This window comes from Phascolarctos cinereus, unplaced genomic scaffold (assembly GCF_003287225.1).
Source record: "Phascolarctos cinereus isolate Bilbo 61053 unplaced genomic scaffold, phaCin_HiC Scaffold_5;HRSCAF=322, whole genome shotgun sequence".
In the NCBI taxonomy this organism is placed as follows: Eukaryota; Metazoa; Chordata; class Mammalia; order Diprotodontia; family Phascolarctidae; genus Phascolarctos; species Phascolarctos cinereus.
The window spans coordinates 415347583-415375165 of NW_027555958.1; the positions used below are offsets into that span (position 1 = coordinate 415347583).

Below are 27583 nucleotides of genomic sequence, written 5' to 3' on the forward strand. Positions count from 1 at the left end.
GTACAAAGTCACAGAGGTGGGAGATGTGAGTGCCATGTTTGAGGAACTCCAGATGGTTGCATGGGTTGGGGCTGGGGGTAGGTGGTGTAAAGTGTGAGAATGTTGGAAAGGTAGGAAGGGGCCATGTTGTGGAGAACTTTAAATGATAAACAAACTTCATATGTGGCCCTGGAGATAATAGGGAGCCAATGGAATTTATGGAGTGGAGGAGAGGGAAGGGTAAGACCTAAACTTGAGGAAAATCAGTTTGATAGCTGAGTTGAGGATGGATTGGAGTGGGGAGAGACTTAACGTGAGGAGACCAAATAGAAAGTTATTATCATAGTCTAGGTGAGAGGTGATAAGAAATCTGAACTAGGAGTGTGGCTTCATGATTAGAGAAAAGAGCACATGTAGAAAAGGTATGGTAAAGGTCAGAATGACAAGATTTGATAATTGTTTACTGAGGTAAGTGAGATGATGCCAAAGTTGGTGGAACGTTCCCTGATAGCAACAGGGAAGTCCTCAAGAAGAGAAGGTTTAGAGAGAATGATATTGACTTTAGTTTTGGACATATTGGGTTTTAGATATCCATGGAATACCAGTTTGGGAGATGAAAATGCATGTGGGGCTGTGGCACAGAAGAGAAACTAGGGTGGGTTCTTGAGATTTTGGAATCATCTGCAGAGATTAAAATTGTACCCATGAGATCTGATGAAATCATCAAGGGAGCAGTATGCAGAAGAGGGTCCAAATCAGAGCCTTGGGGAATGTTCATGCTTAGTGCAAATGACCTGGATGAAGATCCAGCAAAGGAGATGGAGAAGGTGTGGAAGAATAGGAGAAGCAGGAAAGATCAATGACACAAAAAATCTAGAAAAGGAGGAGTGGGTGATTAACAGTGTCAATATCTTCAGAAAGGATTGAGAAATGACCACTAAATATGACAATTTAGAGATTATGGGTAATTTTTGAGAGAATAGTTACAGTTGAATGATGAGCTTTCTCAAGGAGATTAGCCACAAAATGGGGAGGAGAGATTTAGGACAATACCTTAGCAGGGATGGGCAGATAAAGCAAAAATGTAATTTAAGCCCATTTTCTCTCACAGTTCTCTCCCCAGGAAGGGAACAGATACCAGCACTTCTTCCATGAAACCAGATACCTCATTGCCATTTAGGTTTACCCTATCTATTTGAAGAAGATGTTTTCCTCCCTTAAGGATGGTGGATCCTTGTATGTTTATAGGCAATAAACAGCCAGTAGTTGGGAAATTGGAGATGGGGGAGGGGTGACAGTAAGATACTGTTCTGGAGAAGAGAGAAAGAGATGGGATCAAGGAATGCTTATAGAGGGTTGATTTTGGAAGGACACGTCTTCATCCTACAAGTGATGAAGATGGTGAAGGAAGATGTCTCAGACTTATGAGATAAGGAGGAGGGTAGAACAGGGAGCTCTCAGCAAATGGTCTCATTTCTTTTTCAGTGAAATATGAGGTGAAGTCTTCAAAAGAAAGGGTATTGGAAGGAGGTGCTATAGAAATTTTGAGGAAAAAAAAGAGAAGATTTAGAACAGCTTCTGTGAAGAGTACTGAACTGATTAAAGAGTAATAGAATGATTACTCATTGCAATGAGCACCAGTTGAATTTGGAGAAAATACATTTTAGTATATCCAATAACTGAAGTTTTATGATTTTCTCCAGCTCTGTTCAGAAGTACATGAATAGGAGCAAAAAGAAGTGGGTGGTGGGAGTAATACAGGTTTGGAATTTGGCAAAGTGTGGCAATGGGACATGAGATAAAGAAATTGAGAGTTCAGGAGAATGTGAAGTTGAACTGGTTCACTAAGATAGGGAAGGGAAGAGGGTATAGCCAGTACAGGAATGATGGCCTGGGAAAGAACAGAGGAGTGGAGATGATGGAGGTCATAGTGAGGGTGGACAACAAGGGGTGGAGGATTGTAATGGAGAGGGGAAGATAGAATGATAAAAGATTTTAATCAGATAAAAGAATTTCAGAGTTCCTGAACATGGAAGTGTAAGAGTAGTGGGTGATGACAATATCAAAAAATTGGCCATTTTTTTGTGCAGCTTGAGGTAGAGTGTAAGGTCATGGGAAATGAGTAGATAAAAGGATTTTTGAGAGAGCCTCAGTTATATATACATTAAAGTCTTCTAGTTTGAGGGCAGATGTTGGGAAGGAAAGAACAAGTCAGACACTGAATGCAATGAGGAAGAAGATAATGTAGATAGAGGTGAGGGTTTTTAGAATTTGAATTGAGTGATAAATTGCAGACTGACCTGGATGTTCGCTGAAGATCTTCTGGTTTTAGAACCCCAAGATTTTACACCTTTGGTTTCTGAGTCTGCTTCTGCTTTCACTGATAAGAATATGGAGGTAATCTGGAGCTTTCCACAACAGCAGCCCTTTGGAGGATTCAGGTGGGTAAGCCATGTAAACCAGTTCAAAATCCAGTAAACATCCTTAGATCATGTTTTTAAAAAACCAGCAGGTTCTTTGAACCGCTGAGACGTTTGGCCTGCCCACGACTGATTTTTACTGACCGTTGCTTTGGCCATTGTTTCTCTCTCTACTGTTTTCCTTCTGACTCCTTTCCTTTCTGGAGGACACATGTATGTCCCTTCGGCGTTTCTCTTGTTGTTCATTTGTTTAGTCATGGCTGACTCTTCGTGACCCCATTGACCATAGCACACCAATACCATCCATGGGTTTTTGGTTTGTTTGGTTGGTTTTTAGCAAATATACTAGAATTGTTTGCCATTTCCTTCTACTCTGTTAAAAAAAAAACAACCCTAGTATCGATCTCCTTTTCATGGCATTCATCCAGCATTTGCCTCCAGCTTTTTGCAGCTGAGAGAATTAGAGACTTAGACCTAGAAGGGTTATTAGAGGTTAGCCAGTTCAACTCCTTATGTTTAGCTGTTTTTAGTAGATGAGTAAACTGAATATGAAAGACATTGAATGACTTGAACAAGGTAACCCAAGTAGTCAGTAGGGAATATTGTTTTTGGTCCTTTTTTTCCAGTGTCACCTCTCCTATGCTCAGCTTGATTTTGCTATTGGCTTATATCTGCTGTTTTACCTTTAAGCTTCAGCCCACTGACTCCAAACAATACCATTTGAACTTTCGACTTCATCACCAATATGCTGAGTGGTTCCAAAGCTCGGGGTTGAACCCAGGTCCTCTAACTCCCAAACTGGAGCTCTTTTTGCTATACTACACTGACATTTTGTTTACCCTTCTCCCAGCTCATACCTCTCATACCGCACACCTCTCATAGTCCTGGACTCATGTATGGTTGGTATCCTGCGCTACAAGACATCAACGGCATCCTAAAACACTCTCAGGTGCTCACAAAACATTGTGACTGGATGAGTCTATACTGACCATGGCACCAGTGGACCAATTTTCACTCTCTAATTGTAGAACTTTTAGAGGGCTGGGAATTGCCTCTAGAAATAGCTTTTTAAAGAACTAGGGCAGTTGCTACTTCCTGAACTCAGCCCAGCTGAAACAAACTTAGTGGCAGCTGGAAAGCTAAGCTCATATTTATATGATCTATTTTTAAATGTCACTTCATTTTAACCACAAGAATGATGTAATTAGTTTGTTAAACACTAATCTAATACCTCCCAAAAGGGGAAAGGGGAGCTTCCCTTTCCCTTTTGAGAGGTATTGGATTAGAGACGAGGAGAATTAGCAGATAGTAGAGATTAGATGTTAGTAGAATAATTTGCTACCAAATCTCCACCTCTCCTTTATCAACAAACTTTATTAAACAACGACAAAATGATCCTGGTTTGGAAAAAACCAACAACTATATTCCAGGATGAATTGGTTTGACTTTGGAGCCCCAGATTCCTTGATTAAACTTTTCTTTCCATAACCAAAGATTTTTTTTTGCTATCGCAAATGCAAGGCAGACATTGACATGTTTGACTCCATTTAACATAAAATTACAAATCATTGCATGCCTATCGCACAAGTGTACTAAGGCAGGAATTGTTTGGAAAGTTCAGGGTGAAGTGAAATGTTAAATGCCTAGTGGGCCTAGTAACTGTTTCTCAATGTTAGGTAAGTTTTGCTTAACTCATTTAATTTTCCATGACAGGGAGATAAACTTGATAAGTGGTAAATGGGAGATCTTGCCTTAGAAAGACCTTTGATTCTGAATGATTGCAACAAATAGAGGAACATGTCAAGTTATGTATGCCAAAGGCTTTAAATCACTTTCTGTCAGTCTCCAATATACCCTTTCCTCTCTTCCTCTCTCTTTACCCTTTTACTTCCCTGCTTTTCAACAAACACACCAAAGGAACTCTTCTTAAAATTTCTTAATTCTTTCAAAGCTCAGCTCAAGCACTGCCTTCTACATGAAGCCATTCCTAACTAGATAGATGCCAGTGGCACTTTTTGCCAAATGTTTTTTTTAAATATTTATTTTGCATGTATTTTGGATGTATTTGTGGAAGATGGAGTTCTACCCTCTTCCCAATTAATGAAATTACAAGGTGTTATGTGTAAGTTAGGTGATTATACTTGATAGGTTTTAAATTTATGAACAGGATAGTTTTCAGCCTGTGATATTTTTGAGAACTCTTCTTTGATTGGGTCAGGATTGCATCATTGTGGTTGGCTAACCATTAAAGCTAGACATGCTCCTGGGAATGGAGGAGTTTCAGCATTTCACCTTCATCAAATATTGGACCAGCAAGAGATGACAGACAGGAGAAGAAAAAAGTGGGGGGGGGTGGGAGTGAAGGAAAGGGAAGGAAGAAGAAAGAGAGAGAGAGAGAGAGAGAGAGAGAGAGAGAGAGAGAGAGAGAGAGAGAGAGAGAGAGAAATTCAAAATGGACAAAGATGGATTCAAAGAGATAGCCATCCAAAGAGAAAGCAGTTTAAGGCACATGACCTTTTTATACCGGAGAAGAATGCCAGCTTTGAACTTTAAAAAAGGACTTCCAAGCTTAAGACACCAAGATTTGTGGGTTGACCCTTTGTCAAATACTTATCTCACAACCAGGTTTCACTAGTTGTTTCACTATCATTGTAAATTTTTGTGCCCATTATCCAATGGATCCTGTATGTATTTTGGGAGAGGCTGCTCCAGACTTTTGGGGGAATGTTTTTGTACCAATTGGTTTTATCTTACCTTCTCAGTAAGTCTGTTTTCTAAAAGCTAAGAACGTGGCTATTAGTGGGAGACACTGGTAGGGGCTTATGACAAATATTATTAGAAATCACATCCCTTCTGGACTACCCCTAGAACCCTGAGAAAGCAGTAGTAAGACACCTCTGAGGTGTCTGATCAGCGCAATACTAGTTGGGAAAGTCTTTCTAAAAGTAGTTGCACAGCTCAGCCTCACTTAAATCCAATTCACTTGCAAGTCATGACATCACCTTCCCCATGTCATGGTCCTTTCCAAAAATGAAGGACAAACAACAACAACGTGAGTATAGAGGCACAATGAACATGGATGGATATGTTTTCTACCCTCCTACAAAATGCAGGCTCCTTAAGGGCATAAAGCATTTTCTTTTTGTCTTTGCATCCCCAGTATCTATCACAGCACCTGGCACTAACACTTGACTGATTTCCTTGGTGTGTGCATGTGTCTACCCTGAGGTCTCGAGGTGATGCGAATCCTAAGAAGTTCTATGTCCTCAGTTGTTAACTCCGGGAGAAAAGGAATCATTCCTTAGGGTTGATATGGGCCCTTTATACTTTGGGTTACTCACTCCCTGGAAGGGTTTTGGCTAAAACATTTATGTTGAAGTTGCTGGACAGGTTACTGCTGAATATTGTCTTCAGTCCTCCAGTGCAGTGTCACGTCCCCTGTGCTCAGCTTGATTTTGCCATTGACTTTATCTCCCATTTTAGCTTTCTATTTCTCCAGGTGCAACATTTCACCCTGCTGGCTCCAAATCCATGTAATCTTTCTACTGCATCACTGATATACTGACCAGGCATATAGTCAATGAATAATTTTGGGAGTAAATATTATCAAATAAATATGTAACTGAAAAAGAGGTTGGGTCAAATCATGTAGTTTCATTATAGGGGGCACCATAATCCTGGTCCCCAAGGCTTCTTCTAACAAGTGTTATCCTCAACTTCTCACCGATCTGTTACCAAGGCCTTTTTGTAACATCTCTCAAACATACTTTTCTTTTCTTCTACTCCCACCCCTCTGTGCAGATCCTCATTACTTCATGCCTGGACCACTAAAATAGCTTCCTGACTGGTCTTCCTGTTACAAGTCACTCCACTCTAGTCTGTCCACTCAGCCAACCAACTAGTTTTCTAAAGCAGAGGTCTGACCACATCACCTCCCTACTCAAAGGATTCCAGTGGCTCCCTACTACCTCTAGGATCAAATATAAAATCGTTTCTTAGGTGTTCAAAGCCCTTCATAACCTAGCCTTCCCCACCTCAACCTTTCTAGTGTTATTACACCTTCCACCCACCCCCCTCAAGTATCCATTGATTCAATTTCACTGCCTTCCTTACTGTTCTTCGATTAAGCTACTCCATCTCAACTGGTCATATTCTCTGGCTGTTCCACATGCCTAGAATTCTCTCCCTCTTCATCTCTTCCTCCTCAATTCCCTGGCTTCCTTTAAGTCCTAGGGAAAATCACACTTTCTACAGGAAATCCTGTTGAGTATTTCCAGCTTATCTAGTCTGTAGCTTATTTGTACATATGTATTTTCATGTTGTTTTCCTCCTTATACTGTGAGCTCCCTGAGGGCAGAGACTGTCTTTTACTTTTCTCTGTATCCTGAGTGCTTAGCACAGTGCCTGGCACCTAATCGATGTTGAATAAATGTTTATTTGCTGACTGACTGACTAGTAAGAATGAAGGATAACTTATGGGATAGCCTCTTTCCTCCATGGCCAATAGGTAGCAATTTTAAGAGATCTTGCAGAGAAGTAAATGATATTCCCTCTTGCAACGAAGGAAGAGACCTGCTTGTTTTGTAATCTGTGCCCCTGGAGGAGTGCCCCCTTTGATGAGATTGCAAATCCACTCAAAAGTGTTAATGTCTTAAAGTATATTTTCACACCAGCTGTGTCTATATGCTTTTCAGGTACACAAGATAGCAGATGGCATCCTCAGCCCATCTGCTCCATTTGGAATTGCAATAATTTTGGCCACACAGTTCCAGGAACCATATTAATTCCCCCAAAACATAATTTTCCTCAGAACTCCAAGAAAACTGGCCTTCCCTCCATGAGATCCCTGATGTAAAGGGTAAAGGTCTAAAACAGCACAGAAACCACTTACAGTCCAAGAATAAGTGAAAGAGCAAAAGTAGCTACTATGCTATATTCACTGGCAGAAAAAAGGCAACTTCTCTGGATTCTTATCTGCCCAACAAGTCTGAGCCTGGTTCTGACTCACTTCTCTGTTCCCAGGAGTGCCTGGAACCAATAGCTTTACCAAAGTCTTCCAGTTCTGCTAGCCTTTACATATCTCCCACATGCTCTTCCAACATATCAAGATTTGACAATAGCAAACTCAAAACATGCGCTGCTCTAATGGAAAAAGTGATCATCACATTGGAGATAGACATTGAACCCAGGTACAAGCAAAGCCAGTGGCCAGCTAAGAAGCTATTTAGGAAGAGTGTCTGTAGGTGAAAGTATAGCTGCTTTAATTTTTTAACATCATCCAAAACAAGTTTGAAAATGGTTCCTATAATATCCAAAGAGGGAATGGGGTGGGATTTGTAGGCCTGAATAATATGAAATAATGCTTTGGCAAAGAATTCTATACTCACTTCCCATTAGATTCCTAAGCACAAACTATATTTTTTTCTCTCTCAATACTTTCACTGTTTCTATACTAGCAGATGGGTTTTTTCTTTTCATCAAGATACACCTTGGACAGAGTGTCCTCCTTTCTTCCACTTCTCCTGCTGAAAGATTGGAAGAAAGATAGAGATTCCATTCAACTGCCCCACCACTATTCCCCAGGCAGCAGGGTAGTGGCTTCAGGGAAAGAGTGGGATTGGGGCCAAAAGAAAAGCAATCAACTTCAGCTATGAGCCTCTATACAAAAGCAGGTTAACATTCTCTTTGTCTCTGTCTTTCTGTCTGTCTTTCTTCGTCTCTGTTTCTAGGTTTCTGTCTCTCATTTCTGGGTGCTTGTAGGTGATGAGAATATAGCACAAAAAGTGTCAAGAATAGAATGTAGGTGAAGAATGATATATATAGTCAGAATACAACAGAGTGAGTTGCTGCAAAGAGTAGTGTGTGAATCAGATGCTTGATTTATGGGAGGGGACAGAGTGGGTGCCCCTTTATGTGTTGTCTTTCCCATTTGAAGCTAAACTCCCTGAGTATAGAGACTTTCTCACTTGCTTGTATTAATATCCTTAGCACTTAGCATAATGTCTGGAATATTAAAAGCCCCTAATAAATGTTTTTTCATTCATTCATTCATTCATCCATTCATCCATCCATACTGAATTTGGGTTCATTTTCACTAGTACTTTGAGCCCTGAGACTAGCTGCAACTTTGGATTTGGGTGCCTTCCCATAAGAGGTCAGAATTTGTAGGAATGAGCAAAGAACCCTGATAGACACATAAATCACAGTTCTGACACTCTAGTAGAATCCCTTTACATCAGGGATCTCATGGAGGGAAGGCCAGTTTTCTTGGAGTTCTGAGGGAAATTATGTTTTGGGGGAATTAATATGGTTCCTGGAACTGTGTGGCCAAAATTATTGCAATTCCAAATGGAGCAGATGGGCTGAGGATGCCATCTGCTATCTTGTGTACCTGAAAAGCATATAGATACAGCTGTGTGAAAATATACTTTAAGACATTAACACTTTTGAGTGGATTTGCAATCTCGTCAAGGGGGCACTCCTCCAGGGGCACAGATTACAAAACAAGCAGGTCTCTTCCTTCGTTGCAAGAGGGAATATCATTTACTTCTCTGCAAGATCTCTAGTAGAACTGGGCTGCAAGCAGAGCCAGGGCTTGAAGAATGCCTGAAATCAAGAGGAGTGTGAATGGGTCTATCATGTTAAGCTCAATGATCCCCCTACTGATTAGCCCTACATGCTACAAATCCTTGAGGGCAGCTCTGGCAGTCTTCCTTAACTGAATATTGTATAAAGGAGCCCTTGGACAATTAAGTGGAAGATGGGCTGGAGTGGAGAGACACTAGGCAGGAGACCAACCAGTAGGCTATCAAAATAGTTGAGGTAGAAATTGACAAGTGCCTGGACCAAGGTGTTGGCTGTTTCAGAGGAGAAAAGTGAAAGCTGGGAGAAATATGAGGGGAGATGTTGAGGGCCGATCTTAAGAGTCTGATATGGCTTAAGATCCAGGGCACAGTTTGACCTCTACCCAGGCTTTTACCCAAAAGGGCTCAATGATTAAGAGGTACAGCTCTCCAATCTCTCCCTGTTAGGAGGCTCCTGAGACATTTCTTCTCAATCTTTGAACCTTAGATTTACACATTCACTCCTCTATGCAGGTGGCACCAAGGCGCCTGGGAAAACCTTGGAAAATACAACCCAATCTAGGAACCCTGATAACGAGGAAATGTATGTTGTCACGTCCTCAGCAGATGTTTTGGGGAGTATCTCACGGGAGGACTCTTTGAAGTTAGGCTAGATTTTCTCTCTATATGCTGTACCCTCAGATGAATAAACTGAGTCAGTTCTGCTGCTCCGCCTGGCCCATGTCTCAAGTTTATTTCACGCTCTTCCATTCGGTGCACTATTTGATTGCTGGCAACAGGGAGAAATGATAAGGCTTGCTGAAAGATTGGATTTGTAGGACATAGTTTGGAAGAAGGAGGGCGGGGGTGGGAGGGAGAAGATAACGAATTTAGTTTTGGACATGTTAAGTTTGAGATGTCCAATAGGCTATCCAGTTCCGGATGTCGAATAGGCCATCGGTGATAAAACACTGGAGGTTAGGACTAGATAAATAGATCTGTCTGAGAATCATCTACATAGAGATGAAAATTGAATTCACAGAAGCTAATGAGATATTCTTTAAAAGTTATTAAGACCATCCCAAGGCTTGGTTGGTTTAGGGGACTAAAATCAAAACATTGACGTGAACGCCTCATAATCATGAAAACAAAACAGCCATGAGAAACTCCATGTCCACTTTCTATGCTTGACTGGTGGATCACGGTGCAACTGGGGTGAGGGAGCTTCACTCAGCTGCATCAACATGAGATGTCCTCTATGCTTGTCCTTGTTGAATATCTTTCTCCATGTATAGCCAAGTAATTGTTAAATGACCTAAGAGAGTCACATTTTGTTTCAATTCTTGTTGGCTGATTGGTTGATTGATTGATTGATGCTCGTAACCCTATCCTCAGGTGGTTGTAATCTGCCTCAGGTAACCATCAGACCATTTGATTAGGGCTGCTATGCCAAAAATATAGAATCTAGCAAGCGTGATGTAACTATGCTTTAAGAGACTAAGAGCTCCAGCTAGTTTCTACTTGCGTAGTCTTGAGGACCCTTGCCCCATTAAGGGCTCCTCTTCATGATACTGATTTCTGCACACTGTTTGTCTAGATCAGAGATGTCAAGCACACAGCCCAGGGGAAAGCACATGGTCCACAACACTCCTGAGTATAGCCTGAACCAGATTAAAATGTAATTGGAAAATATGTAACAAAATAAATACAAAATGAAAATACAACAAAACATAGATAAAATTACACTTTAAAATTAAGTCAATATGTAGCCCACAGGGATAATTAGGTACATATTTTGTGGTCATCATTTCTCTTTGAGTTTGACCCCACTGTTGTCAAAGCTACTACATGATCAGAAGCATCATACCTGGATTATAGGAATAATAGTAATAATAAAAATAATAGCTAACTTTATATAGTACTTACTTTGTGCCAGGCACTGTGCTAAATGTTTTAAAAATGTCTCATTTGATCCTCACGACAACTCTGGGGTAGGTGCTATTTTTATCCCTATTTTGCAGATGAGGAAACTGAGGCAAACAGGGTTTAAGTGACTTGCTTAGCCATACAGCTAGTAAATGTCTGAGGCTGGATTTGAACTCAGGTTTTCCTGACTCCAGGCCCAGTGCTCCATCTATTGCACCACCCAGTGAACCTAATATTGCTAACTTTTATATAACTTCATTGTCTAACTGACCCCTGGTTTCATGTTCTTGAAGCTTTCCTGCTCTCCCCAGGACTTCATGCTTTGTCTTGAAACTCTCTTTTCTTCCTATCTTGTAGTGGTCATTCAACTGGACTGTCATGTTAATTTAGGCTTCTAGGCTCCTAGGCAGAGGACACCCTGTTAAATGTCACTTACACTTTTTTCGGGTCTATTCTAAATACTTCCATGAACACCGCCTCCTCCCAATACAACGTAGTTGTCACTTGGTGCAATTCATTTACGAATACAAGAAAGACCGGATCCCATCAGAGCCCAGCATGGTGGAGCCACATCCCTCTTACTGTAAGAGCGCCCCCTCAATGGCCCAGCTGTCCTAAGTAGCTGATAGTTCCCCATAAGGAGATTTTCCCTCCATTAGAGGATTTCTTCAAGCAATGGCATCTAACCTAATAAGCTTATTGAACTGCTTGGAGAGACTTCATTCGAAGAGGATTCGATTTGTTCTATTTGACAAGGAGGAACAGCACTTGAAGTTGCAAAGGAAGAAACTTAGGCTTTTTGCAAAGAAAAGCTTTCATCAGCATCATTAAAAATGGGCTACTTCAGAGAATAGTGGATTTCCCTGCACTATAGGCCTTCAAGCAAATGAGCATTTGTCAGATGTGTTTCTTTTTTTAATTTAAATTTTTTATTTTTTCCATGCTTTTGAGTTGAAAATTTTTCTCCCTTTTCCTCCCCCCACCCTCCCCAAGACGGCACAATCTGATATAGGCTTTACATTTACATACCCATTAAACATATTTTCACATTAGTGAAGTTGTAAGTAAAAATTAAAACCAATACGAGGAACCGTCAGAAAGATGAAACAAAACTCAACAGAAGGTAAAAATAAGTGATAGCGATTCGACTTCCATAGTTCTTTCTTTGGATGTGGACAGCATTTTCCATCCCGAGGCCTCTGGAGATGTCTTAGATCCTCGTAATGCTGAGAAGGGTTCAGTTTAACATTAGTTTGCATAACATGGCTGTTATTGTGTACAAAGTCCTCTTGGTTCTGCTCACTTCACTCAGCATCAGACCATATAAGTCTTTCCAGGTTTTTCTGAAGTCAGCCTGTTCATCATTTCTTATAGCACAATAGTATTCCATTACATTCATATACCACAACTTGCTCAGCCATTCCCCAATTGATGGGCATCCTCTCAATTTCCAATTCTTTGCCACCACAAAAAGAGCTGCTATGAATATTTTTGTACATGTGGGTCCTTTTCCCATTTGTTTGATCTCTTTGGGATATAGCCCTTGAAGTGCTATTGCTGGATCAAAGGGTATGCACATTTTTGTAGCCCTTTGGGCATAGTTCCAAATTGTTCTCCAAAATGGTTGGATCATTTCACAACTCCACCAACAATGTATTAGTGTTCCAATTTTCCCACATCTCTCCAACATTTATCATTTTCCTGTTTTGTCATGTTGGCCAATCTGATAGGTGTGATGTGGTACCTCAGAGTTGTTTTGATTTGCATTTCTCTAATCAATAACGATTTAGAGCATTTTTTCATATGACTATAGATGGCTTTAATTTCTTCATCTGAGAACTGTCTGTTCATATCCTTTGACCATTTATCAATTGGGGAATGGCTTGTGTTCTTATAAATTTGTCTTAATTCTCTATATATTTTAGAAATGAGGCCTTTATCAGAAGACTGGTTGTAAAAATTCTTTCCCAATTTTCTACCTTCCTTCTAATCTTAGTTGCATTGGCTTTGTTTGTGCAAAAACTTTTCAATTTAATGTAATCAAAATTATCCATTTTGCTTTTCATAATGTTCTCTATCTCCTGTTTGGTCATGAATTCTTCTGTTCTCCATAGATCTGATAGGTAAACTATTCCTTGTTCTCCCAGTTTACTTATGGTATCAGCCTTTATATCTAAGTCCTGAACCCATTTTGACTTTATTTTGGTATATGGTGTGAGATTTGGGTCTATGCCTAGTTTCTGCCATACTCTTTTCCAGTTTTCCCAGCAGTTTTTTTCAAAGAGTGGGTTCTTATCCCAGAAGCTGGGGTCTTTAGGTTTATCAAATAATAGGTTACTATAGTCACTGACTACTGTGTCTTGCATATTTAACCTATTCCACTGATCCACCTCCCTTTTTCTTAGCCAGTACCAGGCAGTTTTGATGATTGCTGCTTTATAATACAATTTAAGATCTGGAATTGCTAGGCCACCTTCCCCTGCATTTCTTTTCATTAGTTCCTTTGATATTCTGGACCTTTTGTTTTTCCAAATGAATCTTGTTATTATTTTTTCTAACTCTATAAAATAATTTTTTGGTAGTTTGATTGGTATGGCACTGAATAAGTAAATTAGCTTAGGTAGGATTGTCATTTTTATTATATTAGCTCGGCCTACCCATGAGCAACTGATGTTTTTCCAATTATTTAGATCTGATTTTATTTGTGTGAAAAGTGTTTTGTAATTGTGTTCATAGAGTTCCTGGGTTTGTTCGGGAGTAGACTCCTAATATTTTATAATGTCTACAGTAAGTTTAAATGGGATTTCTCTTTCTATCTCTTGCTGTTGGGCTTTGTTGGTAATATATAGAAATGCTGATGATTTATGTGGGTTTATTTTATAGCCTGCAACTTTGCTAAAGTTGTTTATTATTTCAAGTAGTTTTTACTTGATTCTCTAGGATTCTCTAAGTATATCATCATGTCATCTGCAAAGAGTGATAGCTTTGTTTCTTCTTTGCCTATTCTAATGCCTTCAATTTCTTTTTCTTCTCTTATTGCTAAAGCTAAGGTTTCCAGTACAATATTGAATAACAGTGGTGATAATGGACATCCTTGTTTCACCCCGATCTTATTGGAAATGCTTCTAGCCTGTCCCCATTACATATAATGCTTGCTGAAGGTTTTAGATAATGCTATTTATTATTTTAAGGAAGACTCCATTTATACCTATGCTTTCTAGTGTTTTTAATAGGAATGGGTGTTGTATTTTATCAAAAGCTTTTTCTGCATCTATTGAGATGATCATGTGGTTTCTGTTGGTTTTGTTGATATGCTCAATGATGCTGATAGTTTTCCTAATATTGAACCAACCCTGCATTCCTGGTATAAATCCTACCTGGTCATAGTGTATTATTCTTGTGATAAGTTGCTGCAATCTACTTGCTAATTTTTTTTAAAATTTTTGCATCTATATTCATTAGAGAAATTGGTCTATAATTTTCTTTCTCTATTTTGACTCTTCCTGGTTTAGGTATCAACACCATATTTGTATCATAAAAAGAATTTGGTAAGACTCCTTCTTCACCTATTTTCCCAAATAGTCTATATAGTATTGGAATTAATTGTTCTTTAAATGTTTGATAGAATTCGCATGTAAATCCATCTGGCCCTGGAGATTTTTTCCTAGGGAGTTCATCAATGGCTTGTTCAATTTCTTTTTCTGAGATGGGGTTATTTAAGTATTTTACTTCCTCTTCGGTTAATCTGGGCAATTTATATTTTTGTAAATATGTATCCATTTCACTAAGATTGTCAAATTTGTTGGCATATAGTTGGGCAAAATAATTCCTAATTATTGTTTTAATTTCCTCTTCCTTGGTGGTAGCTTCACCCTTTTCATTCTTGATACTAGTAATTTGGTTTTCTTCTTCTTTTTTTTTAATTAAATTAACCAAAGGCTTATCTATTTTATTGTTTTTTCATAAAACCAGCTCTTAGTTTTATTTATTAGTTCAATAGTTTTCTTAATTTCAATTTTTTAATTTTTCCTTTGGTTTTCAATATTTCTAATTTGGTGTTTAGTTGAGGATTTTTAATTTGTTCTTTTTCTAGTTTTTTTAGTTGTATGCCCAATTCATTAATCTCCTCTTTTTCTATTTTATTTATGTAAGCATTTAGAGATATAAAACTTCCCCTAAGAACTGCTTTCGCTGCATCCCATAGGTTTTGGTATGTTGTCTCATTATTGTCATTCTCTTGAATGAAATTATTGATTGTTTCTATGATTTGTTGTTTGACCCAATCATTTTTTAGGATTAGATTATTTAGTTTCCAATTATTTTTTAGTCTATCTTTCCATGGCCCTTTATTACATATAATTTTTATTGCATCATGATCTGAAAAGGATGCATTTAATATTTCTGCCTTTCTGCATTGGATTGTGAGGTTTTTATGCCCTAGTACATGGTCAATTTTTGTGTATGTGCCATGTACTGAGAAAAAAGTATATTCCTTTCTATCCCCATTCAGTTTTCTCCAGAGGTCTATCATACCTAACTTTTCTAATGTTCTATTCACCTCCTTAACTTCTTTCTTGTTTATTTTGTGGTTAGACTTATCTAGTGCCGAGAGGGGGGTTCAGGTCCCCACTAGTATAGTTTTGCTGTCTATTTCTTCCTGTAACTCCCTGAACTTCTCCTGTAAGAATTTGGATGCTATACCATTTGGTGCATATATTTAGTAATGATATTACTTCATTGTCTATGGTGCCTTTTAGCAGGATGTAGTTTCCTTCCTTATCTCTTTTGATTAGATCTATTTTTGCTTTTGCTTTGTCTGAGATCAGGATTGCTACCCCTGCTTTTTTTACTTCAGCTGAGCATAATATATTCTGCTCCAGCCTTTTACCTTTACCCTGTATGTGTCACTCTTTTTCAAATGTGTTTCCTGTAAACAACATATTGTAGGATTATGGTTTTTAATCCATTCTGCAATCCATTTCCGTTTTATGGGAGAGTTCATCCCATTCACATTCACAGTTATGATTACTATCTGTGTCTTTTTCTCCATCCTTTTCCCCCATTTATGCTTTTCTTTCTCCTTTTTCCTTTCTCCCCTTCACTAGTGTTTTGCTTTTGACCACCCCCTTCTTCAGTCCCTTCCCCCTTTTATTATCCCTTTCCCTTTTCTTCCCCTTTAGTCTTACTGCTGCTTCCCTCCCTTCTTTCCCCCTTTCTTTCCCCCTCCTTTTCTTTCCCCTTTTCCCTCCTACTGCCTATAGGGCAAGTTAGATTTCTATACCTAACTGATTATATTATGCCCTTCTTGAGCCTAATCTGATGAGAGTAAGGTTCATACAATGCTCCCCCAATAGGATTTTGTGTCTTTTCCTGTAATGTAATTTACCCTTGTCTGCCTCCTCCTTTCTCAGTACATTTTCTAAGATCAGATTGATCCACTTATTTGGATCCATTTAACCCACTTGATTAGATTTTTTTTTATCATTACATCAAAGTCAACTAATATCCACCCTCTTTATGTATACTCCTTTAACAAGGTGTAATAACAATACAGTTCTCAAGGGTTGCAAGTCTCATATTCCCTTGTAGGGGTTTAAACAGCCCCCCCCTTATTAACAACATATTGTATCCTTCTGTCCCATTTACCTTTTTAAGTCCTTCTTGAGTCCTGTACTTGAAGATCAAATTTTTTGTTGAGCTCTGGTCTTTTTATCAGGAAAGTTTGGAAGTCTCCTATTTTGTTGAATATCCACCTCCTCCCTTGAAAAATGATGCTCATTTTTGCTGGGTAATTGATCCTTGGCTGCATTCCAAGCTCCTTTGCCTTATGGAATATCATGTTCCATGCCCTGCGGTCTTTTAATGTAGAAGCTGCAAGGTCCTGTGTAATCCTGACTGTGGTTCCATGATATTTAAATTCTTTCTTTCTGGCTGCTTGCAGCACCTTCTCTTTCATCTGGTAATTTTGGAATATTCTATTTCTTGGCATTGTCAATTTGGGATCTCTTTCAAGTGGTGATCGGTGGATTCTTTCTATGGTTATTTTCCCTTCTGGTTCTAGGACTTCTGGGCAGTTTTCCTTTATGATTTCCTGAAAGATACTGTCCAGGCTCTTTTTTTCATCATGATTTTCAGGTAGTCCAATAATTTTTAAATTGTCTCTCCTGAGTCGATTTTCCAGGTCGGTTGTTTTACTGATGAGGTATTTTACATTTTCATCTATTTTTTCATTTTTTTGTTTCTGTTTGACTGATTCTTGCTCTCTCATAGAGACATTAGTTTCCATTTGTCCAATTCTAGTTTTTAACAGATTGTTTTCTTCTGTTAGTTTTTGTACTTCCTTCTTCAACTGGCCAATTGTGTTTTTTAGGGACTTGTTTCTTCAGTACTCTTCTGTTAGTTTTGTCTTCCTTCTTCAATTGGCCAATTGTGTTTTTTAGGGACTTGTTTTCTTCAGTGTATTTTTTTTCCAATGGCCAATTGTATTTTTGAAGGACTCTTTTAGCCTGTCTCATTTGACTATTAAAATCCTTCTTGAGCTCTTCTAAGAAGGCTTTTTGGGCTTCAGACCAGTTCATATTCCCTTTTGTTGTTGCAGATGTGGGTTTGTTGACAATGTTGTCCTCTTCAGAATTTCTGTCTTGATCTTCACTCTTCTCATAATATGAATCTATGGTACGTTTCTTTTTACTCATGGTGTTTCTTTATTCCCTGGCCTTTAAAGAGATTGAGCTCTCCTGCTGGGGAACAGAGGGTACTGACCCAAGCTTCTTGTGTTGGGAGCCTAGGTCTTGGTCACTGGCTTTGGTTCTGGGGCCTCTTATGCTGGGAATTGGAAGCTGTAGGTTTCTGGCAGCTTACCTTGTGTTGGGCTGGAATCAGCAAGGCTGGAACTTTCAGGCAATTCTAGGTTGCCTGCTTTTCCTTTCCTTTAGCTTTCTTCAGCTCCTTTTAGATGGGTGCTGCAGGATGTTTATCTGCCTGGGGCCCCCTGCAGTGTTGTCTCCCTCCTTTCTGCTAATGCACGGGGAGATTCCTTTGTGGTAGAGTGCCGAGACTCCTGGTGGTTTTCTGAGCTGGTTTCCCCCGGTTCCCCCAGCCCTCACTGAGGCACTGGGAGGTCCAGGTGCTAGTGTTTGCCTGCTCTACCACCTGGGCTTCAGGATTTCTTCACAATTGGAGGCTTCAGGGCTCCTACAGCTCACCTGGTGTTGGGTTGGAATCAGCAAGGCCGGGGCTTTAGGAAGCCTTTAGGTTGTTTTCTTCACCTCCTTTCAGATGAATGCCACAGGGTACTTATCTGCCTGGGGCCCCTTGTAGTTCTGCCTCCCTTATTTTTGCTGAGGCACTGGGAGACCTTTGCTGGGCTGCTGCACTGCTGCTCCTCTTTCTTCTAGTTCAGGTGTTCCAGGGTTTTTTTTCTGGGGTGATATTTTCTGGGTTTTCTGAGGTTGATAGGGGCGAGTGAGAGCGACTACCTTTTCACTCCACCATCTTGGCTCCTGGAAGCCTGTCAGATGTGTTCTATAGGAGATTCTTGTCAGGTACTGGTTGGACTAGATGCCTTCTGAGGTTTGATCCAAGTCCGAGATTCTGTGATTCTTTGATCCCCCTTACAAATTCTTTTTCCCCCAATTCCCCCTCCACGTTATGTTATACCAACGATAAAAGTTATCCTCAGCTGTACTGAAAAGGCCAGTCAGGGTCTGTTTTCACTGCAACTGCAATATGCATGAGAAAAAAATATCAAGATCAGGTCACAGCAATCCTTCCCTGGCTGGGCATGCTGGTGATTATGATCACCTATGGGGTGCCCCTGTTATGCCAGAGGAGAATCAACCACCCCTATCATTCTTGCAGTTAGTTAAGCATTTCTTAAGCACCTGCTATATGCCAAGTACTATGATAAGTTTGGGGATGCAAACACAAAAGCAAAATAGCCCCTGCCCTCAGGGAGCTTACATTCTAATGTGGATAAAAAACATGTATATTTATGGGTCTATATAGATACATAAAAAGTATTTTAAAAGGTCCCTTACAGTGAAGGGTAGAAAAATCAAGGGAAGCCAGAGAAAGCCTTCTACAGAAGGTGGCTTTTGAATTGAATCTTGAAGGAAAACAGAGAGTACAAACTCTCTAGACAAGAGAGGAAAGAGAACATTCCAGGCATGGGTGACAAGTAGTATATACAATCATGGCAATGGGAGATAGAGTAAGAAGCATGAGTAACAAGTAGGCTGCTTTGGCTGTCCCACAGTGTCGATGAAGAGGAAGAATACGTAAGAAGGTTACAGCTGTCAACGCTGTCCATATATTGTGAAGTTATGGGAAGGGCAGAAGACTGGAGGGGAAAGGGATCATCTCTGGGATACTAGTGCTGATGCTGGTAGGATTTGGAGAACGTGCAGAGGTCTGTAGCTGGTCCTGGTCTACCAACTACGTGATGAGGAGTAGACAGATTTTTCTTGCAGTTGGAGATGGGGTACATTCAAAAAGCATTTGGCAGCCAGGGTGAGTATTGGCTCTGGTTCTTTCTGAATAGGCTGGCACTGGAGAAGAGATGAATCACTGAGGATCTTCTCTCAACTGGACCCAGCAGAAAGCCCAGAGCACACGACCCTGCTGTTGTTGCAGTCTCTGTTGTTTCCATGCTTGCCTGCCATTAGGAAGAGACTGGAGATGCCTGTAGCCTTGGGAGCTTGGAAAGGTCAGAATGGGGAGAAGTCTAGAAGTCTAGAAGCAGACACACTCAGGTGCTTCCATATGATCATTTGCATCAGTTCCCCCAACCCTCTCTTTATCCCTTTACACCTGAAGTGGAAGGTGTTTCCAACAGCAATGATTATCTTTTAAATGATTACCATTACCAACTTTTTTTTCCCTCAACTACGTTATACCAATGATAAAAGCTATCCTCAGCTCTACTGAAAAGGCCAGTCAGGGTCTGTTTTCACCACAACTGAAATATGCATGAGAAAAAAAATATCAAGATCAGGTCACAGCAATCCTTCCCTGGCTGGGAATGCTGGTGATTATGATCACCTGCCATTAGGAAGAGACTGGAGATGATTATAGCCTTGGGAGCTTGGAAAGGTCAGAATGGGGAGAAGTCTAGAAGTGGCATGAGTGCTTCCTGATCACAAAATTTATCCTTGAGGAGAGCCTAGAGCAGGGGTGGGGAACCTGTGGCCTCCAGGCCACATGTGGCCTTCAAGGTTCTTGGGTGTGGCCTTTTGAATGAGTCCATGTTTTACAAAATAAAGCTTTTTATGAAGGGAATTTGTTCTGTGAAGTTTGGATTCAGTCAAAGTGCAGCACTTGAGGACCTAGTGGGACAAATGTGGCTTCAGGGCTGCAGGTTCCCTACCCCTGGCCTAAAGTTTGTCCACATCTATATTCCCCCTACCTCCCATTCAGGAATCTTCTCTACAATGTCTATGACATGAGGTCATTTACCTCTGCTGGAACACTTCCAGTGCTATGTGGACCTATTATCTCATAAAGTCATTGGGATCCAGACCTGGACACAGTACTCCAAGTGTGGTTTCAGTTGTGCCCAGTAGAATGGGATTGTCACCTCTCCTAAAATGGACACCTTACTTCTCTTAATGGAGCCAAAGTGTGTACCGGTTCTCTGGGCAACTGCGTCATAGTGTTGACTCATATGTTGGAGGTATGCACTAGGATTCCCTTTCGGTATCAAATTCCTGAATCTGTTGCCAGATGATTGGTATGCTCTAGAATGCATGCAATGACAGGAAATTCAAGTTTTTTCTCCTCCCTGGGAATCCCCAGGCTTCCAATATTCTTCCTTCAATAAGGACGCAAAGCCAGGGATCCTCTTTTCCTTTAGAATTTGCCATGCAGATGGAAATGGTGCCTTTTCAATTCAAACCTCATATGAGCTCTTTGAACCTGTGTGAACAGTGAATTACTCTGCCCTCTGTACTTTCCTGGTAGACCTCCCCCCCAATTTTAGTTTTGGGGAAGTGTATCCCAGGGCTCAATGACATCTACCTGCAAAGGAGGCTCTGCCAGATCTTTTTTTGCTTTCAGATACAATTCAAATATAGCAGTGTAATATAATAGAAAGACAACTGGGTCTGGAGTCAAAAATGATTCTGTTCCAGGTACCACCATTCTTACTATCACTTTGGTTCTGAGGGAATTAAAACAGCAAATGATACGGGAAATTGGATGAACCACGCTGACTCCAACTTGTGATTCAGTTCTGGAGCTAGCTTATTTCCTTTTCTACTCAATTATGGGTCTATTCCAATTTCTGTCTTGTGAGAAAATTTTATTCAATTGTAGGAGTTGGGAGAAAACTTCATTGCATTGTTTGAACGTGGCCCTGCATGGCTGGGAAGCTAAACTATCTCTATCTGTTGCTTAAAGACTCTCAACTAAGGACCAGAAACATGGTTAGATCCAAAGATTGATGCAAGGAGTTTTCTCCCAATTATATTTCTCCCAATATTATATTTCTCCCAATTGTATTCAAGCAACTCACATGTCTTATCTGAAAACTGGCCTCGTACTGATCAATCAGTCTTTGACTCTTTTCTCCGTCATTGTCTGTATCCAATGAGTTGTTAAGTCTTACCAGTTCTGTCTCCATAAGATCTCTTGCATCCATAGCCTTTCAAAACTCATCCCTGAGTTCAGGCCCTATTGCAATTACCTCCTAATCAGTCTCCCTGCTTCTAGTCTCTCCTCTCTAATCCATCTCCCACATTGTTTAATTGATATCTCTAAGGCATGGCAGATCTAACTATGCTACTCCCCTACTCAAAGACTCCCTATTAATGGACAGGGAGTATGGTCCAGTGGAAAGAGCAATGCATTTGGAATCATAGGAGCTCAGTTTAAAATTCAGCTCTGCCACTTAGTATCTGTATGATTTGGGGCAGTCATTTGACCTCCACAATTGTAGTATGGGAGACTTTGCACCATCTTTAAAGTTCTATCAGCTCTGGTCTGATATCCCTTTGACCTTATTGCATCTCCAAAGGATAAGATGCAGAATTCTCACCTAGGATTTAAAACCCTCCACAATATGATTCCTACCTATCTTTTCAGGTGTATTTCATATTATTCTCCTCCATGTACTCCGTACTTTCCATTCTCATCATTTAGGTCTTCTACCTCTTGTCTGTATGTTACATTCCATCTATGAACTCTGTGACTTTGCATACATGGCTCCTGGAACAGCTAGGTGGTGCAATGGAGAGACTGATGGGCAAGGAATCAAGAAGACCTGAATTCAAATCCAGCCTCAGACACTTACTAGCTGTGTGACCCTGAGCAAGTCACTTAACCTCTGTCTGCCTTAATTTCCTCAAATGTAAAATGGGGATAATAATAGAACTCACCTTACGGTGTTGTTGTGAGGATTGAATGAAATAATAAAATGATAAAGGAAAAAAAGTAAAGTTCCTGGCAATATTAGGTGCTTAATCAATGTTTATTTCTATCCTTCCTCATGTCTGGATTTCACTCATCTTCCCCTCTGCCTATCAGAATAGCTAGATTCTTTTGAAGCACAGCTCAGTGCCACCATCCATGTCAAATCTTTTGTTATCCCTAGAGTTATTAGTATTCTTTCTCTTAAATTTACTTTGTATATGTGTATCTATTTTGTGCTTCCTTATCTGTACGAATGATTATATCGCATATAACTGGGACCAGTCAGTAACATGGGCCACCACTGCAACTACTACAATCATTACAGTGAGCCAAAGATAGAGCTGTACCATCTGATGTCACTGAGGGGAGATATGGATCTTTTCCTGCCCCAATCCAATCCTCATTGTCCCCATGCCCCATTCCCACCAGTATCAGGATGCCCACTATCACCTGGATGCTTTCCCTACTCAAATCCAAGTACCATCTTGCTGTTCTATCTGCCATGAATTAGCTGAAGCAGCAAGGGAGAAACTGGATGTCACACGGGCCAGGAAATTCAAACCACCAACACTACATTGATCACCACCTTTCCTCAGACCCTGATGGATATAGCCCAGGACTCTGAACCCTAGAGTTGGGAATTGCAGAATCTCCCACATCAACAGGCCTGTGCCTAGCCCAGTTCCCATAGCTACCACTGAGGAGACAGATCATTGTAAAGAAGGAGATCACCTTCTTCTCACCAGCGACAACTGCTGGCCAGGTGCCACCAATAAGCAGATAAGAACAAGAGTTTTGAGAATGGCAGCACCTCCCAAATCACTGATTCTGCTTCCATCGCATCTTCCATGACCATCACCAGGGAAGCAATTTCTACAGAGAAATGGAGAGAAAGAAAGTCATACCCACAACTGCCAACCAGCTACCACTTGCTGGTTGGGTAAGTTGGTGTAGACAAAGCAACAGATGATCCTGAGGAACGGACAGGAGGCAGCATGTTCCAGGTAAGTCAAACCACCGCCTTGACCACTATTTCCCCCTCAGATTTTGATGGATACATCCAAGGACAATAAATTAGAGGGCCTTGGGGTTAGCATTACTTCCAGCCCACTGCCACCATCCTGGGAAACAAACCCTATGGAGATGCTGTCTGGCCACTGCTCCTGCAGGCGTTAGAGCCGTTGCTACTAAAGATCACAAAAAGAAAGTTTCCGTCACTAAAGGCCTTCGCACAATCATTTGGTCCAATATCAGAAACTGATATACTTTCATCAATGAAAATGTCATTAAAGAAGAGCCATTCCCATCTACTTTGCTGCTGGCCCCTAAGGACCTTGGGACCTTTCTATCTGACTTGTACCTGAAACCTTCCACATGTGTTGTCTCTTCCATTAGAATGTAAGTATCTTGAGAGCAGCGATTTGCCTTGAGTTCTCTTTATGTCCCCAGTGCTTAGTACAATACTTGGTACATGGGAAGCACTTAAATCCTTTTCGATTCCAATCTATTTCCCCACACCCATTATAACATGAGATCCTTGAGAACAGCACTTTCATTTTTAAACCTGGCACATAGGAGACACTTAATGTATGGTTATTGAATGAATTATTGTTGAATTGGCCTGAACTCTATGACTTACACCAGTTTGTCCTTGGGACCAAGTCACTTTGCTTCCCTAAGCACCAGTTTCCTCAAATGAGGAGATTAGGCTAGGAAGATCTAGGGTTTCTTTCAGCTCATGATCTATCTACAAACTGCATTTAACCCAGATATCTCTTTGTTGCCTAAAAAATGGTAATTTAGACAGTTCCTTCTTATTTAATGCATCATTCTGGTAAAGAGATCAGGGTAGTTTGTTCAGCACATCTTGGCAAGACGTGTTCTAAATGAAGCCCTCTGCTCTAGGAATCATGTTCAAACAGAACCTACGTTTCCTGACCATTGAGGAGGAAGTTAAAGGTCACACATTCCAATGTTCTTCCAGGTATTGTGTTACTCAGTGAGTATCAGGCTAGGCTCTCCCAGTCCTCCTTCACACTAATGGATAACGAAGGATGAGGAAAAGAAAAGGTGACTTCCCAAGACCGAAACATTCTTATCTAGGGTATGTAATATGATTATCTCACCTGTCATCTAAAACATTGTAATCATTCCTTTCAGATTTCTGGAGATTGTGATATACCTTGTACATTCTATAGCAGGTGCTCAGATATTTTTGATAAATGAATGAATTTCCCACTTTTCTTTCCCCCATTCCTCATGGAGTTAGCCAAAGGCAAAGTATTCCCTTGTCACTACTCTCTCCCTGTCTTTCCTCTTCTCTCTCCCCTGAGCCCTAAACAGACAATGACTCCATGGGATTTTCTGTCTTTCCAGGGCTTCCTGCTGTCCTGCCTCTATCTGGTCTATTCTCCCTGAACAACACATTATACTGTAGACCCACCCATTCAATTTCCTTGCCCTGTGTGCCCTTCCTTCAGGACCCTGCTAGATGATAGGCAAACAACAGGTAAATTAAATTTGTCTTGAGATTATTGGCTGCTAATGGTTTAACATATCACATTCTCCCATCTATAAGGAGATAGGGCCATTACAGGCATGGGGGTTTATGTAGGGTGGGATCTCTGTCATCAAAGAACATTGTCTTACTGTGGGATCAGATAGATCAAAGCTGTTGGTTACACCAGCTTCTCCCATAGAGTATTCAGGAATGTGGTATAATAAGAAGAATGCTTATGTACCAGTGGTTTGGCAATACATAACATATGTCCTCCATATTAAGAAAGCGTAGTAGTAATGTGGTAGATTTGGTGTTTGGGGGAATGGAACAGTGGAAATGAGACTGGTAGAAGTTGGAAGGTGGGGTCTAGTGCTTGGCCTTGAGTCTCCTGTCAACAAGGCATCATTCTGGAATCCAGTGTTGTCTACAGGTGTTTGCATCTGTTCAGGTTGCGACTTATAGTGCTTTAGAGTCCATATGCAGCATGTACAAGGCAGGGAACAAGTATAGATAAAACTAGGAGATCCCATCCAGTATGGCTCTACTGATCTTATTTATATCAGCTGTTTTTGCTATCTCTAGATCAGTTTGACAGCAAGAGAGGTAGCACTGGTTATCAGAACCATAAGAGGATATTTTGGCATCTTGGCAAAATTCAGAGGTAGGGGCAGAGACATAAGGATACCCTGAGGATAGGGAATTCTGCCATCACCACTGATGGGTAGAATGCTGGTCCTGGAGTCAATAAGACCTGAGTTCAAAACCAACTTTAGTCACTTACTAGCTGTGTGACCCTGGGCAAATCACTTAAACCTCTGTTTGCCTCAGTTCCCTCAAATGTAAAACAGATCATAATAGCACCTACATCCCAGGGTTGCTGTAAGGATAAAATGAGATATTTGTAAAGTACTTAGCACAGTTCCTGGCACACAGGAGTTATTTAATAAACTGTTCCCCCCCCATCCTCCTTCACATCTCATAGAGACCAAGCCAGGTGACAAAGGCAGTCCACCCCAGACAGGTATAGTTATGTTGGTACATTGATACTGGTAGGGACACAAGAGACAGTGGGACTCCTTACAGACTCAATGGCATTGCTGCTAATCTGTGCTATCTTGGTTACCACAGGTCTTGAGGTCAAGTGTTTGGTGGTGGTCTTCTTCGGATGATTATCAAAGGAGAAGGCAAATCTGATGAGAGAAGTGTGAAGTTGATAGGATAGGATCAGATCCTTTGGGGGCAATGACCTCAGGCTGGGCTGAGGGAAGAAAGAGTACCAATTTATAAGGGGTGTCTTCCTTACTGTACAGTCCTTCACTGACCCCGCACATCGACCAGTAGTAGAGTAATGAGTAATTAGAGTGTGTGAACCCTTCATGTTGATTCCCTGGGGCCCAGGCACCTCAGAGATAGCTCAGGCTGAGGACCTGAAAGTTCTCAGTGTTCCCAAAGTGGTTTGATCCAGGGCAAAGTCCAATCATTCCACTGCTACCCCTTCCCCTACCCCTAGTCTGAGCTCTTGAAGTTCCTAACTTGTATTTAATGAATTTTCTTATCAAGTCAACTACCTAATGCCAATCAACCAGCATAAATCAGAAGAATAGGCTTTATTAAACTCAGAATGTGTCATACTCTACCAGCAGTTGATGGGGAATGCATCATTCACAATTCAGCAAGATGTATTTATACATTATGTGAAACAAACAAAAAGGTGGCTCCTCTTTAAAGGAAGGCCCTAGTAGAATGCATGTGCCTTGAGGGTAGGAACTTTCCTCTTTTTGATTTGTATTCTCAGTATCTAGTATAGAACCTTAGTACATAGTAATTACTTAATAAATGTTTATTAATGCTCAGGAGGTGAGGGCAAAGCATATTTATATGGTGCCTACTATGTGCCAGGCATTGTGCTAAGTGCTTTACAAATATTACCTCATTCGATCCTCACGACAACATGTGAGGTTGGCGTTACCATGATTCCCATTTTACAGTTGAGGAAACTGAAGCAGAGGTGAAGACATTTGCCTGGAGTCACATAGCTAGTAAGTGTCTGGGGCCAGATATGAACTTAGGTCTTCCTGATTCCAGGCCTAGTGCTCTGTTCACTGCACCACCTGCTACCTGACAATAAGCATTTATTAAGCACCTGCTATGTGCCAGGCACTATATTAAGCAAGGCACAAGACAGTCCTTGCTCTCAAGGAGCACTTGGTCTAATAGGGAGACAACAGTAAAGCAACTTATGCAAATAAGATACATACATGATAAAGAAGAGATAATCAGTGAAAGGAAAGCACTAACATTTAGGGAGATCGGAAAAGGCTTCTCTTAGAAAATGGGATGTTTTAAAAATTGCTTGATTATAAAAGACAATCAAAGGATAGGTTCCCAGCCCCTTCTAAAAATCAACTTTGTATCTAGCGACTTCAGTGAAGTGACTCAGGGTTTGGGCACCATGCCCAGACTGTGATTGCACCAGAATTGTCTGGCAGACCTACAATTAGGAAACATGTTTTTAAACTATTGACCACCTCCCCACTTCTTCTTTTGTAATATGTTTCATGTACTATGACCGTAACCAGAATCTGAGTTTATGCTGTCTGGTTCCCTGCATATTTGAAGGACAGAGCCCTATTGTGGGGACTGCCTGATCTAAATATAGCGATAGAGATCAGTAGTTCTCAGGGGTTAACCTCATAATAGGAAAGCAACAAGCTAGTTGGCTGAATGGGATGATGCTTGGCTCACAGACTCTTGTCTGAAATAGCAATCTGAAACTCCATCTTTCT

The 27583-nt window shown here is 40.6% G+C and overlaps 1 pseudogene; it reads left to right on the forward strand.

The window, feature by feature from the left end:
• The first annotated feature begins 683 nt into the window (after positions 1–683).
• LOC110196990 (elongation factor 1-alpha 1-like) overlaps positions 684–27583 on the forward strand; it is a 38746-nt pseudogene continuing 11846 nt past the window's right edge.